At 34.5% G+C, this 14,693-nt stretch overlaps 1 protein-coding gene across 12 annotated transcripts in view; it reads right to left on the reverse strand.

Moving 5' to 3' along the window:
• Positions 1 to 14,693, reverse strand: part of LOC150093662 (uncharacterized) — a 442,983-nt gene that overhangs the window by 421,309 nt on the left and 6,981 nt on the right. Inside the window, exon 1 of one of the 12 annotated variants that reach the window (XM_090412724.1) lies at positions 7,488 to 7,598. The exons of 10 other annotated variants lie outside the window; for them this stretch is intronic. The gene's annotated coding sequence lies outside the window, so the exon portion shown is untranslated. Of the gene's footprint in view, positions 1 to 3,797; positions 3,910 to 7,487; positions 7,599 to 14,693 lie in introns of those variants that run through there. One more of the 12 variants, XM_090412726.1, reaches the window with a different exon arrangement.

Below are 14,693 nucleotides of genomic sequence, written 5' to 3' on the forward strand. Positions count from 1 at the left end.
AGTGATTCTGGAACGATGACAAGACATGGGTGTCGCGTGTGCTGTCACAACACTCACCGTGAGCTTCGTCTCTTTCTGTCACACAGACAGCGGAAGGCGAGAGAGAGAGACTGCATGCTGATACAGAACCGTAGCGGGACAAATCGATGGCATTGCACGTGTTACAGTCATACCCATAACCTCACCTTGCAGATAGTATGAGAATGCACGGGTACATAACCCCAGTGGAGGTTGAAAGTGGTAGGAACAAGTCAGTTTAGCTTAGCGCTATAAAAATGCTTTATTGCTTCTAAAACCTAGTGAGTTTATCACGGACACTTTTTATTCTTTCACCTACAGAATTTTAAGTGCGCAGTAAAACACTATGATGGGTTTTCAAGTTAATCCGTTGTTAGTCTTGTTCGTAGGAAGACTTCAATTTCCTTGATGTTTTTTTTTTTTTATATTTTTGTTTCTTCTCAGTAACATTTGTAAACTTCAGCTACTTGAATAGTTAGAGAAATTAGGACCAGTAGACAGTCAAAATCAACTAAAGTTGAACTAAAATTCATATCTAGGAGGACACAGCAGGAGGTAGAGCTCAGAGTATAATCTTCCCTTAATAAGAATGTATACTTCAGCACTGAAAGAACAGCGCACCTGATTTTATGTCATTTTGGTGGATTTTATAGTTGTTACTGGTTTAATAACACTTATCAACATTCATAGATATTGGTATAAAAATGTTAATTTAAAAGATTTTTCGTTAGAGAAATTAGATCCTATGAACTGCCTCATCTAGAATCTCCTGAATCCCCAAAGAAGAAAGATATCCGTAACTAACAGAAGAGAAGAAAAATTTTTTTTTAAATCATACCTCTCCTGTTCAAACCACATATGGGCTACGTTAGCTATGTCTTGGGGATGGGGAATGATAAACTTTCTGAGCTATTAAGAAAACAGCTGACGATTTCTGGGAGGGCTGTACAAGGCAAATACCATGTTTAGAGGTCTGCCATCTGGCGATTCTTCACAGCTACTCATAACCCATGTTAGAAACATATTGTATACTTAAGTTAATAATCGAGGATTCTTTTCCTTCTAGTGTAATAAGGAATTTTTTTAGATGCATTTTGATGGAAATTAATATATTTAAAATTCATATTTGCAACAACAACTTATTGAAAAGCGGTGTATAAAAATTAAAACATTGTTGGAATACGCTAGTGGTGAAATTTACTCAAATTTGGCCATGTATGTTTGTGCTCCGTTTTTTTTTTTTTTCTTCTTTGTAGAAAGATTATGAAAAGGATGTCGACTGACTGAGCCTTGAGCCCAGTGGTGAGTTATGGAAATTTTAACAAACGGCTCAAATCGTCGAGCAAAAAAAAAAAAAAAAGTCCTAACTTAGCCCTTATAATATTATATTGCCACTTTGTAGAGCTTCTGACAGATAATGATTCCTGTAGGATATCAATCATTAATGCTAGATCTTTTAAAAATTCCAAATTGAGAAGTCGGGTTAAAAAGCCCTTACATTTATCGTTCGATGTAAAATGCTTGCATAAGCTGGGTAATTTCTCCACAAAGGAAGAGCCGTTCGTAAACTGCAAGCTGCCCATCGTGGTCCAAACACACGGCCGATCTTTAAAATTTCGATACCAAGGTCTTTTGCAATCATATTTAATTCTCGTTGATTTTTTTGGTGATTGAAGATAAAAAGAATGTAATTTATCTATAAACATTTCAAAATGATTTATTTCTTTAATGTTTTTTTATTGAATCGTGTAATGCTAAGTGTAAACGATGAGCGCAATGCCAAATCAGAACGTTCGGATATTTTTGTAGAAGTTTGATTGCAACACCTGATTTGTTTCCTAACCTTACACTAACTCCCGTCAGAACAAAATGCAATGAAATTATTTTTTTATATAGTTATCAGGAAATCCATATGAATTTAAAGTAGCAATTATAGTAGCATGTATACATTCCACAGTAGTATTTTCTAATTCTACAAGATTATTAAACAAGAAGAACAAGGGGCTCGCAAATTTGAGAAAAATTTAACAAAGGGCTCGCGCGAGCCCCTTATAGCTCACTACTGCTTGAGCCCAAAGAGTTTTTTGAGAAGGCCCATTGCATGAATTTCATGCAATGGGCCTTCGCATGAAATTGTATCTCATTTCAGTCTGAGTTTTGATCTAAGCAACGACGTTGTATTAACGAATTGGATTCGTCTTATTACCTGGTCCATTTGTTCATACGGACAAATCCAGACAGCTAAATCTAGAGGTCAGCCACAGTGCAAAAACACTGAAATACAAATCACTTACGTTTTTTGTTGAAAAAAAAAACGAATAGAAAATGCTAATAAACAAATTAACATTGTGATTTGCACAAATCAATATCCATAGAATTAATTTAAAATTGGCTAATTTAACTATACAATATAGCCAATGAAAAAAAAAGTAAAATTCTTTTATGTGGATTATGGGTTGTTTTTTATACGTAGAAAAGCACTACAGTGTTTTGTTTATAAAAATTACTTTAATAAATTAGTATATTATTAAATAAATACTTATATTAGAAAAAAAAAGAATGTACGTAATTTTAGGTGAGGTGACATTTTATTTATTCGTCACGTGATGTTTTAATAACGCCAAAGTACATTTTTTAAACTTTAGCAACAGCTGACTAAATTAAGACAACAGGTGTGTCAGTGACTTGGCGCAGATGACGATATTGAAACTTTTCTTACGTTTCATATACATTTCTCCTTATCCAGAAAATTATAATATAAAAATATTAGCGCAGATAAAATTAGCAAATATGTGTAAGTAAAAATCAAACAGAATAACTGAAATTTATCGTTATAGTCAATAACACCGTGTACTCTGAAACAAGAGGAGATTGTTCATTGAGGGGTGATGAAATGTGTTTCCGAGCAACAGTGCTCGATTATCAAAGACTGTGGTTAATCTCTCTCTCTCTGTATAGTTATCCACTTTCTATACTTTTGGAGAGTCAATCACACCAACAGTGTTGCATATAACAATCTTCATATGTGCAACCTCAGTTCTGATTTCATTTAGTCGTTATTCGTCAAGGTTGTGTATCTTATGATAGCATTTTTCCCCATGTAACATTGTAGGGAGCTGGATGTGCACAAAAATTACGCGTGTGTTCATTTAGGAAATCTCTCTTCAGGCAGGAGGCTATTTAGTTAACAAATTCACATAAATGATATTTATTATACAGTTCCTTTTACAATAAACAGAACTTTTCGATCTATCTTTCCCTTCCATCTGCTTCAGATGGGTTGGGTCTCCTCCTGATGAGGAGTCACGGCGAAATAATGCAGCCGGCACGTCACTCCTCTGCTGCATTCCTGTTGGAGGTATTCATGACTGTAGTCCGTGTGCGTTCACGGGGACGGTTTGCCTGCTTGCGGGATGAAAAAAACCCCAGCTAAACTGGGGAAAACCCTACTGCCCGCGATCAAGACCGGCTAACTTGGCTATGGAAGATCCTTCAGCTTCTCAGGTCACCGACGGGAATCGAACCTAGGAGACTCCTTCCCCAGGCATGTGGTTGCGAAGAGCATAGCCACGAGTCTAACCACTGGGACGTTTCGATCTATAGAATTTTTAAAAGCCAAGAGAGCTATTCAGTATACAGCTCAAAATGAATGCTGAAACAAATCGAACATTCATTTAATGATCAATTTTAAATTATGTAATTATTCATGCATAAAATAAATATTATTATTAGAAAAATATTTTTCTGAAAGAGAAAGGGAGAAGTATTCTTCGACGTACGTTTTCAAAATACAGTAGAAACACTTCTATTCGAAACAATTACGCGTTAAAGTATTATGCTAAAGTACTCATTTTGTTTTTAAGTGCAGTCTTATTCGATGTTTAATATTCTATTTCTATTCAAAACAAACTTCGAGTGTTTACCGCTTAAATGAGATAAAATGTCGGCCATATTGTAGAACAGCATGAAAACGAAGAAAGCACTTTCTTTAAAAGTATTCCGTTATCACATTCTAGAGTCTAAACTGCCTTTGGTTCCAGAACAGTGTTATCTTACACTGACGTGTAATGCATATTGAAGAACAAAGAGACTGTACATCATGTTTATCGCGGGATGCCCAAAGTCGGTCGGATGTCAGGTGATCACATTTCTAAAGAAGCCTCAGTCAAGGTTTATGGATTAGTGGCGAGATGTTTAGTGCATTCTTCTCCGTAACTTAGGAAGGTCTACTTTGACAGCCTTACTGTTGCATGGATAAGGTATTAAGGATGTTGATATATACTCTGACTCGTGAAAAAAAATAATTTTTTCAACAGCCGCGGGATATGAAACTATGAATCTATATTTCAGACGAAGCACCGTCGGCTACTTTTAGTATGTTAAAACTTTAGTTCGAATATTATTAAAAACATGTTTAAAGATAAATTTGCACATTGTTCGTACGAAAAAAAAGGCATATGAAATAATGAAATATTATTTATGATTTTAATAAATAAAAATTCTTGTGTAGTAAATGTAAAATAAAAAATCTTAGTCCAGTTTATGGATTAGTAGCGAAAATTTAGTGTATTCTCTGTAGAAGTTATTACTATAATAATTATTAGTCATTAAATAATAAATACTTCAGTTAGGTGGAAAGGTTGACAGAATGATTATGCTTTTTACGTTTCTTATTTTATTAATATCATGCATTTCGTTTTTTTATTCTTTTTTAAAATTTGCCTTACATAAATTTAACTGAAATTTAAATTTTTTGAAAAGGGGAAGTCACGATCTGCTACTGATTAGCTCATATGGTGAAGAGATCACACATGACACCGGTATCCAAATGTCATATGTCACTGTTAATAAAGATGCCGGTATGGCGTATCATCCCAAAAAGGCACTAGGAATATTACATCGAATACTCATAAATACTTCGAATTCAATTATTATTCTTTAAGAAGCAAACATTGAACGGAAGTCAAAATAAACCATAAAATCCTTAGATTCACTCCCTTCTCCAAAATTTCCCTCGTGTATAAATATGTAATGGCTTTCCTTGGTTGGAGAAATTATCTTCAATGTTATAGAATAATTCATTGTATAATAAAGTGAGTTTTACTTATTCCTTTTCAACAATGCTGTGTTATACTAACAAGGTTGCAAAATGTAAAATATTATTTGCCTGTAGGGCAAATATATCGGTTATCAATTCTTAAAACTGATAAATGCTGGCCAGGTTGGACGACTACGAGAATAGAGCCATCGGGACACTTTAATATACGAAGCCTGTGTTTTTCTTTAATCAAAAAACAGATATACAGACTCCTCAGAATACTTTTTTAAGAAGTTCATACAGAAGATTATGCAATATTGTAAGCTATCGATCACTTTTGAAACATTACATTTGAAAGCGTAAAAACTTTCTAACAAACCGTCTACTAAGCATATAAAAGCAATTAATTTTTTAAAAAACCTTTTTAATAACACAAGCATATACTGTTCTACTTTAACTGATCAGAATTTAACGAATACTGTATTTGTACTGGGTTCGACAATGCAGTATGCTTAACGTTATCGAATGTATTATTTTTATAATCAAACACTTTAAAAATGCGCAGTGGTGTTCCTTCAAATAACAGGAAGTTGTTTAATGCAACACTTCAACGCCTCCTAGTTTTAGTGATGTAAATCTAATAAGAACTAAACGTTAAATGCATTCAGAATGATTAAAGTGTGTCGGAGCATATGATTCTTGAAATTTTGCTAATAAATAATAATAACGAAATCATAAGAGGGCTGTCAGTTTAATCTTTTTTTTTTTTTTTTTTCAATTACGTGAGGAGAGAGAGAAAGACTTGAGTGGTGCGAGTCAAATAATGCACTGTGACTGACGTTCTGAAAAACACTTCCTGTCTGTCCATGATAAATTCTATTATGTGTGCGTTGGCAAGATGGACGTGTGGGCATTGATTCAGAAGAGTAGCCACGGCCTCATCAATGAGAAATATGGTGCTTATTTCTATTAAATTTTAGTGCATCCTGAACAGTAAATATTTGTAGATAAAATAAATCGCATTTGCGAATGTAAAAAGAGTAGAATAATATAACTTACGTAACAAAAAAAAATGTTTAATTCTAAATCAATCAATATGAATTGATTCATATTCTTAACATTGGGCTGAAGAAGGACAATCTTAGATTAGTTTATTATTATTTTATCTTGTAAACTAAATTTGTTTTCTTATGTGAAATGCATAAGAGTCGAGTTTATAGAAACTTGTATTACAGCAATATTTGTGCAATTGATTTATAACCGTTACTGCATACTCTCCAAATTTTGGGAACCACCCCTCTCGTCTTTCAATTCAGACTTATTTTGTTGTGCATGTGACAGACATTAAAGGAATTTTTGTAGATCGTTATCTTTATAAAAGCTTGTCCATAATATTGTGATCCCACCCACGAATTGTTTTATGTAAACATGCCATACTTGTATCGTGGGTTGGCTAAGGATTTTATGTCTTATTATATATTTATTTATAGTCCAGAAACGCTGATCTAGATTCAAACATCGAACTTCTTCAAGCATCTAATCAGCGGAGTGATGTTCCCACAGCTGACAACCACAAACATCCTTATTCCCGGTGGATTTCAATCAGCTACCTGTTGTTTGAAAAGCAGACAAGCTAACCACTCGCCAATCAGGGTAGCGACAAATGAAGGCAATTTTCTATTTAGAGTTTGACATTTCATGATTCATGCAAAGGAGAGAATTATGGCATTAACCATCGAAATATTCCAAAATTAAATTATCCGAAGTGGTGTATTTAACCACTTCGGATAGCAATAAAAAAATAGTTTTAATTTTAAGTAGTGTATATTTTAATCTAATTTATTATGAACATAATTAACTAATAAAGTCCATGATTTTTAAATCATTTTATATGAAATGCAAGTCCCCCCACCCCCACCCCAAAAATCCCAGAAACTTCGTATATGAACATTACATATTAGATTTATTATTTACTCTTTAATTAGCATATTGCTGGCTGGATGAGTGCAAAGTGCATCCGTTCCTCAACCAACAGGTGTTAATTCGAATCCGGCCGTGGGCTTCGATTTTATAAACGTTCTTAGGTAAGAGATGAATTTCACGTCTAGTTTGTATCCATTATTACGCTTATTGAAACCATAAAATTCCTTGAAAAAGTTCTGTTTGGTTTCTAGAACAGGGTTACCAAATTATCCTACCCTTAAATTCATACACCCACTATACTCATGTAATAGATGTTTAAAGCTTCCTTTGGTGGGATTCACATAAAAAAGCAAACTAATTCATCAGGAGAAATGGTAGGAAAAGAAGAACGAGCAGATAACAGAACGTACGTATGAATTCACTTCCTTTAATAAAAAGTAACAACGAGTTTATTTCTTAAAGGTCGGCCAAGTAAAACCTAAAAAAAAGTTTTCAAAATAATATTTACCTGGATTTTTTTAATCTTTTTCCTTTCTGAAGGGATGGCAGCCAAGCTGTAAATCACGAAGGAAGAACTAATGCAACTAGATGCTTAACTTTGTTAGCTCTGTCTTGCTCTTCAAATAAGAAATAAGAAACGTAATAACAGGGGTGAAAGAAGAAAATAATTATACTTTACTTGACGCCGTCTTCCCTTTTTCTAAAGTAATGAGTCAACTATTAGTCTTCCTGGAGAGAATCATTAAGGAACGGAAGTCCATACAGGAATTGTGAGTCATGATTGAACTTAGAACTAATAAAAAACAATCAATGTTTTAAGTTTTCGTTTCGGTTTAGTTATGGCATTATGCAATCCATACAATTTCTATCCTTTTTTTTTTTTTTTGGTTTAGTTTCGAAATGCTAATACGACCACGTTCAAAATGCATTCAATTGGACCTTGTTTATACACCGATTGCAGTTTTAACAATGATAGAATTTCAAAAGCATTGTCCTCCACAATTCCTGTTTCACCCGCTATAGCGGGTGAAAAATTTTGAATTGATAATGGTAATTTTTTTTATTACTTGCCAATCACGAAGGGTTGTAAATAAACCTAAAATGCATCGTTTGTATTTTATTATTTTTTAATATATTTTTACAAAATCCGGAAACCTTGCTCTAGAAACCAAAATGCTGAGCTTTTACAAGCCACTTCAAGCCTCGAAAGCATAATAATGAAATTCATCTACAATTCGCACATCCATGCCTACGGTGCAGGGGCGTTGCTAGAGCTTTTGCCGCCCCTCTCAATACACACTAAAAATACTACAAAAAGTCAAAATGACGTATAGGGTAAGGTTCAAAGTGCCGCCCGGGGTGGACTCCCCCCCCCCTCAGCTACGCTAATGCTACGATGGATTCGAATGCAAAGCCCCTATTGGTCGGAGTGTGGGTTCATGATCGTGTTTAGCACTCAAGATATATATCTATCTATCTCCATTATTTTCGACGCATTAGCAAAATCATTGGAAAATATTTCGGTAAAATATACAAGATTACATTAAATCGAATCGGGCTTTGTTATGTCGCTAACTATTGGTACAGTGAATTCGATGAAAGTTGCATAAAGCACTTTGTTGTAGTGCTTTAAACTCTGCCTTGAATTTTTATAGAATTCTGGTCACTGAAGGGTAGGGAAAACTAATTATTACAGGACTTCATGTACACTTCTTGAAATATGAAAAACAAATACTTGAGTACTGAGATATGACAGACGGCTTTGATCCCGATTTACAATATTTATTGTCAGAATGGTATGCTATAAAAGATGAGAAAGTTTACAGAAGATAACTCTGCGATCTTCTCATAAGACTGGCTAGTTCGCATTTCCTTAAAGCTTTTTAATAGTTTTTCCCGTCTTAGATGGGTTTCGAACCCTAATCTTTTAACTAAAGGATACAAGATATCGTTTCGATGTGCTATTTCGAAAGAAAGACTTTATTAGAATTTGTGTCTACTTTTTAGGGACATGGAGGTTGAATTTCAAGTGAAAAATAGTCGGCTTCCGTGTCATCGTATCCGAAATTAGGAAGGAGTGTAGCCGGGGAGAACTGTTGGAAATATAACACCCACAAAATATTCAAAACACAACATGTTTGAATTCATTAAATAGCTTTATTTAAAAGATTGAACCCACTCGTAACTACTCACTCCTATTGCGTTACCAAAGATACAAATTAATAGAAAGTTTAGACTTGTAGCACTCCCTTCAAAGTTTCTTTTTAGTTTCACAAATGATGCATCAGTTTCCAATAAAATTAAAGTCGATCGTCTTGTTTCTGTTTTTAGGTTTATTCAGTTTTGTAACTGAAAACTTTGATGGCACATATGATAATGCGATAGTCACTAACCTAAAATCATATCCTGTCCTTCTCATCCATCCCTTAGGACGGATTGATTCCCCTTCCCCCCCCCCCCAAATGAGAGGCTCACGACCAATTAATGCAGCCGGCTCGTCACTTCTCTGCTGCATTCCCCTAAGTGCAATATTCATGACTGTAATCCGTGTGTTCTGGGGGACGAAAAACCAGAGTTTTTGGGTTAAAAAACCCTACCTCTGTATGAGACCGGCTACTCAACTTTCGTCGAAAGAGACCAAATAAAGGTTCCTCACGTCACTGACGGGAATCGAACCTAGGTCTTTCCGGCCAAGGGATTCGTCTCTACCAGTGGTTCCCAAAGTGGGCAGTACCCTCTCCTTTGAGGACGCTGGAACGATCCGGGGGGGGGGGTGGCCTCATGAGCAAAAGGGGCGTTGATTTGAAGTAAAAGGGACGGTGAAAGCATAAAGGACAAAAATTAGGGGCTTAAAAAATTTTTTGATGATATGACTGTTATATAACGTAAGTAAAGGTCGCAATAGTTTGCTTTCTATTTCAAAGAAACGTACAAGATGCAAGTTACAGCCGATCTGCGTTGAAGACCGAACAGGTCTTAACATACAAAGTGTTGGCGTGCGCGCACTTTCAATTGATTTGGATTTTACAAGTCCAGTACGCATCGGCAGGAACAATATCAGGTTATGACTGGTTCACTGTATAATACTATAAATACGTGAGACGTATGAAACCAGTTTTAGATGGTTTCTGAATTGTGTGACAAGCAGTTAGCAATTTGATGTGGTGGATAATTTGGTTTAAGTACGTGAGAAATTGCATTGCAGCAATTTTATAAATTTACTTTTTTTTTTCTTTTTTTTACAGATAATATCATGGCTGAACACAAGAACAAATGTAGGCAATATAATATCGAATATTTGAAATACGGCTTTATTCAGTCGCCTACAAACAAAACATCACCAATGCGATCGATTTGTCAAAACGTTTTTTCATATGAATCTATGAAGCCTTCAAGACTAGAAGAACATTTGACAAAAGTTCATGCTGATAAAAAAAAAGATAAGATTCATTGTGAGTATATTTTTTTTTGGCCACTAACTTAATTATAGAATAAAAATTGTTGACATAAATTTATCATTAAATTTATTGGTCCAAAAAAAACCCAGTGTAATCTTATTCTAAAATTAAAAAAAAAAAAAAGATAAGGATTTATGGTATTTTCAAGCACTTAAAGAAAAATTTTTGAAACAATCAACTTTGGCAAGTATGTTTTCAGCAGCATCCAAACTAGATGATGAGTTGTGCGCCTCTTACAACATTACCTTACTGATTGCTAAATCAGGAAAACCGCAAAATTGGTGAAGAACTAATCCTACTAGCTGTTGGTGAGGTCGCACGCACGTACTGCACAAGCCAGCCTTTGATATTATCAAGAAAATTCATTTGAGCAATAATACAGTGCAACGAAGAATTGACGAAATGAACCAGAATGTTGAAGACTCATTATGTCAGTATTTAAAAACAACCCAACTCTCTATACAACTTGATGAATATACTTTACCAGGAAATAAAGCCTTACTTTTAGAATATGCAAGATACATAAAAGAAAGAAATTTCCAAGAATTATTATTTGCTAACTGACACTAAAGGAGAATCAATACTTCATGCAATGGAAGGAGTTTTTTTTAAGAAAAAGAAATCCCTCTGAATAATATCTTGTCAGTTGCTAGCGGTGGTGCTCCAGCGATGCTAAGGCGCTATTGCGATTTTATTGCATATTTCAAAGAAGCGGTGCCAAATGTATTCACTGTACACTATGTGATTCATCGTCAATATTTAGTCGCTAAATACCTGAGTGATCGCCTACACAGATCATTGCATTATGTAATTACAGCAATCATGGAACACCTTTTTTCTAACCCCCCCTTCTTCAATCACCTTGCACAAAAGAGGACCTTATATCCTGCACAGAAAGAGCAGTTGATTGCGCAAGTTCTGGAGGAACATTTGACCATATTTATTGTATATAAATAATGTATAATTTTTTTCTCTCATATTTTACTTGTTATTCTCTGTATAATTTACCAACTAAATTTAAACTGTTCTCATTTGTAATATATCCTAATTTGTTGTAAATAATGTTGTACCCATTAATTATTACTATACCACTTGTGTTTGGATACGAAATAAATAAATAAAAGCAATCGACAAAATCAAAAGTCATTCATTGAATGACAGATTCTTTGGACAACTTTGTATTGAAAACGATGAAGAATTCAATCGCTTACTGCTCCACAGAAGTTCGTTGGCTATCAAAGGGTCCCTGTTTGAATCGATTTTATAAACCCTTTGACTCAGTGCTACAGTTTTTAGAAAACAGAGATGATTCTTTACGAGCCAACTTGATTATTTTCAAAAGTGACATAGCTTATTTGACCGACTTGTTTAGTAAATTTAATGAAACAAATCTACAGCTCCAAGGAGACGAGCGGAATTTAATAAAAACAAAAGCTGTGCGTTTGTGTCAAAACTTTTCCTCTACAAACGAAACTTAGGACGAGGAGTATTCAGCCAGTTTCCAAATCTATCAACAGTGGAAAAATGTGATGAAGACGTTCTCAGCTATTGTCAGCACTTGGAGGCTCTCCATTGTGATTTCAATCAACGATTTAAAGATATTCTTGAAATAAAAATATCCGATTGGATTTTGAACCCGTTTTCAAGTACGAACACAGAAGAATCTTTACAATTACAAAAACTGATAGAAGTAACAACAAATGAGGAATTGAAATTAAAATTCAAAAACGGTTACCAACAATTCTGGTTGAAAAAGCAGATGCTCATTTTATTCTGGATTGTGGGCTGTATTAAAAAAAAAGTTTTTAATTGTATTTCCATCATCATATTTAATTGCCAGTTCAGTGCGGTCATAAATCTTAGTTAAAAAAAAAAAAAAACCAAATAGATGATCGCGGTGATTTAAGAATGCTGCTGACAAATATAGAGCCGAATATCAATAAATTGGTAGCAGCACACCAGGCTCATCCTTCTCTTTAGGATTGTTTTTAATACAGTATTACTGATCGTTATTTACTATTTTATGTGCAACTTTTACGTATGTGCAGTTTCTATTTTTCTTAATTTTAATAATGTTATCAAATTTTCAGCTCCAACTTGTCCTGTGTTTACGTGCAATTTATGTTTCTTTTGTTGATTTCAATAAATAGTTTTAAAATTTCAGTTCCAAGGCATCTTATTTCCAAACTTCAAACATCTCTACTAGATGCATAATAAAACAAAATTTGTTTCTGTATCTATCTGTTTTTGTTCGCTTAAAGCTCGAGAACTGTTGATCCGATTTTCATGTGATTTTCTTTTATATGTATCAAGTAGAGCTAGTCAGGTCTTAGAAAGTAATTTCCGGAGGGGAGGGGATCCTTAATACATTTTTTTTTTTTTTTTTTTTTTGAAAAGGGGGCGGTAAGCCAAATAAGTTTGGGAACTACGGGTCTATACCAACTGAGCTACGGAGGTTCTCCTAGCCTAAAATAGAAGAAACAATTCGATGGAAGACCAGTGCGCATTTGTGGTAATGGGTGTTGAAATGCACGCATGTGTGTTCATCCCTTTGGGTCCAATTTATACATAAATACAAGTTTTTAGTATCATAAGAAGGTAGCAGGGTTATCGGCTCACAAAACGGCTAAACCGGCCAGAAGAATTTACAAACATAATACACCATTTCATCCTTAGCTATTTCGGCAGTAATTGATATATTTCCACAGGCCAAATTAAAATCGTTATATTAATAACAGTCTGCAAATTCGAAACAGATTGTTGCACTAAAGAATCGTGGAGTAGAAGATTTAACCACCATTTAATTTATTTAACATAATTTAGTGTCTTCTAAGCAGAATGAAAAAAAATATGAATGAAAATTATGTATTTGAACTGAAGGTCTGGCCTATATTATCGTTATTTGTCACTTTGTTTCTACAGAAGACGCATTCGCCCTTAATAGTCCATTACTGATGCGATATATATGTGAATAATTATGAATTAAACTGATTAGTCCAATAATAAACATTGGACAATTTATAAAATTTTATCTCCCTATCCCAATAAGACTAAACAATCGAGTTCAGACTGACGAATTCAGCATTTAGCTATTTTGTAAATAAATTTCCGAGCTAGTTATATTTTGTATTGTTCTTTTTTAGAAGACAGTATATTTTTACTATATAGTACGTCCAGGTGGTTAACAACAATCGATGACAACAGAATATACGAGTATGGTTTAACTCTACACGTAAGAACTCTTATGTCAATACGAGACGAATACCATATTCAAGAACAAGTGAAACAACTCTCGAGAGATATGGTAAGTTAGACAACGTGTAGAAATGGGAACGTCGTATTTCAGTTTGTAAAGTGCCCTCTTTCTCTCGCGTATGTTGAGAGTTCTTTCGTGAGAAACTTTTCTTTCTAAAAAAAAAGGTAGAAAAATGGTTAAAATAACCGACGAAGAAAATCTGAAGCTGCAAACATAAGCAAACTCCAGAGAAGCTCTAGGAAAAAATCACGCTGGAGAGATAGAAGTTTAACAAGTGATGATGAGCATGCCCACGCTTCTAGCATGAAGTCTTTGGTGATTTAGATGGGGGAATATGGTTTAGCATTCTACGGGCGTTCCTTGGGGATCACTGCAATTTGCCAGAAGACGAGCATTTCCTATCTACGGAGCAAGAAAACTGTTTTATAGCGGTCGAAAAAATCCCTTACCAAAATAACTGCCCTGCCGTGGCGCACTTAAGACTGTATTGACCGCGGTATTTCATATCTCACTATTGTGAAAAGTGGAAGAGCACGCAAAGAATCTTTATCGTTCTTTTATAACACGTAGAGAAAGGGGAAAAAAGTAGGAAGAAAAAGAGAAAAGAATCTTGACGTATCGCAGTAAACAGATGGTACGTCTTTTTTTGTTTCTTTTTTACAACACTTGATTATGAAGAGAAAGTTAATACGAGAAAAATAGGACCATAGATCTTTTTCTCGATGGAAACAGAAGGAATATTATTAGATAAAGTTTCTGTTTCTTCCCAAGTTCGTTGTATGATCATGGAAAATGACTGAACGAAAGTTATTGAAAAATAGCGACTGGTTTTAGTGAGATGAATAATCCATTCAAGAACGCTGCAAAGATGAATAGAGCGATACCAAATAGACAACCTTTCTATGGTTTGTAGGAAATAAATTAGCGTAAATATTAGTGCTTAGTTGTTTCTCGCTTGCTCACTTACCCTCACCCCTCGTTCCCTTTTCCTCAGCGTTTT

Source organism: Typopeltis vanoorti, chromosome 23 (assembly GCF_054136105.1).
Source record: "Typopeltis vanoorti isolate ZY-2024b chromosome 23, IOZ_Tvanoo_1.0, whole genome shotgun sequence".
NCBI lineage: Eukaryota > Metazoa > Arthropoda > Arachnida > Uropygi > Thelyphonidae > Typopeltis > Typopeltis vanoorti.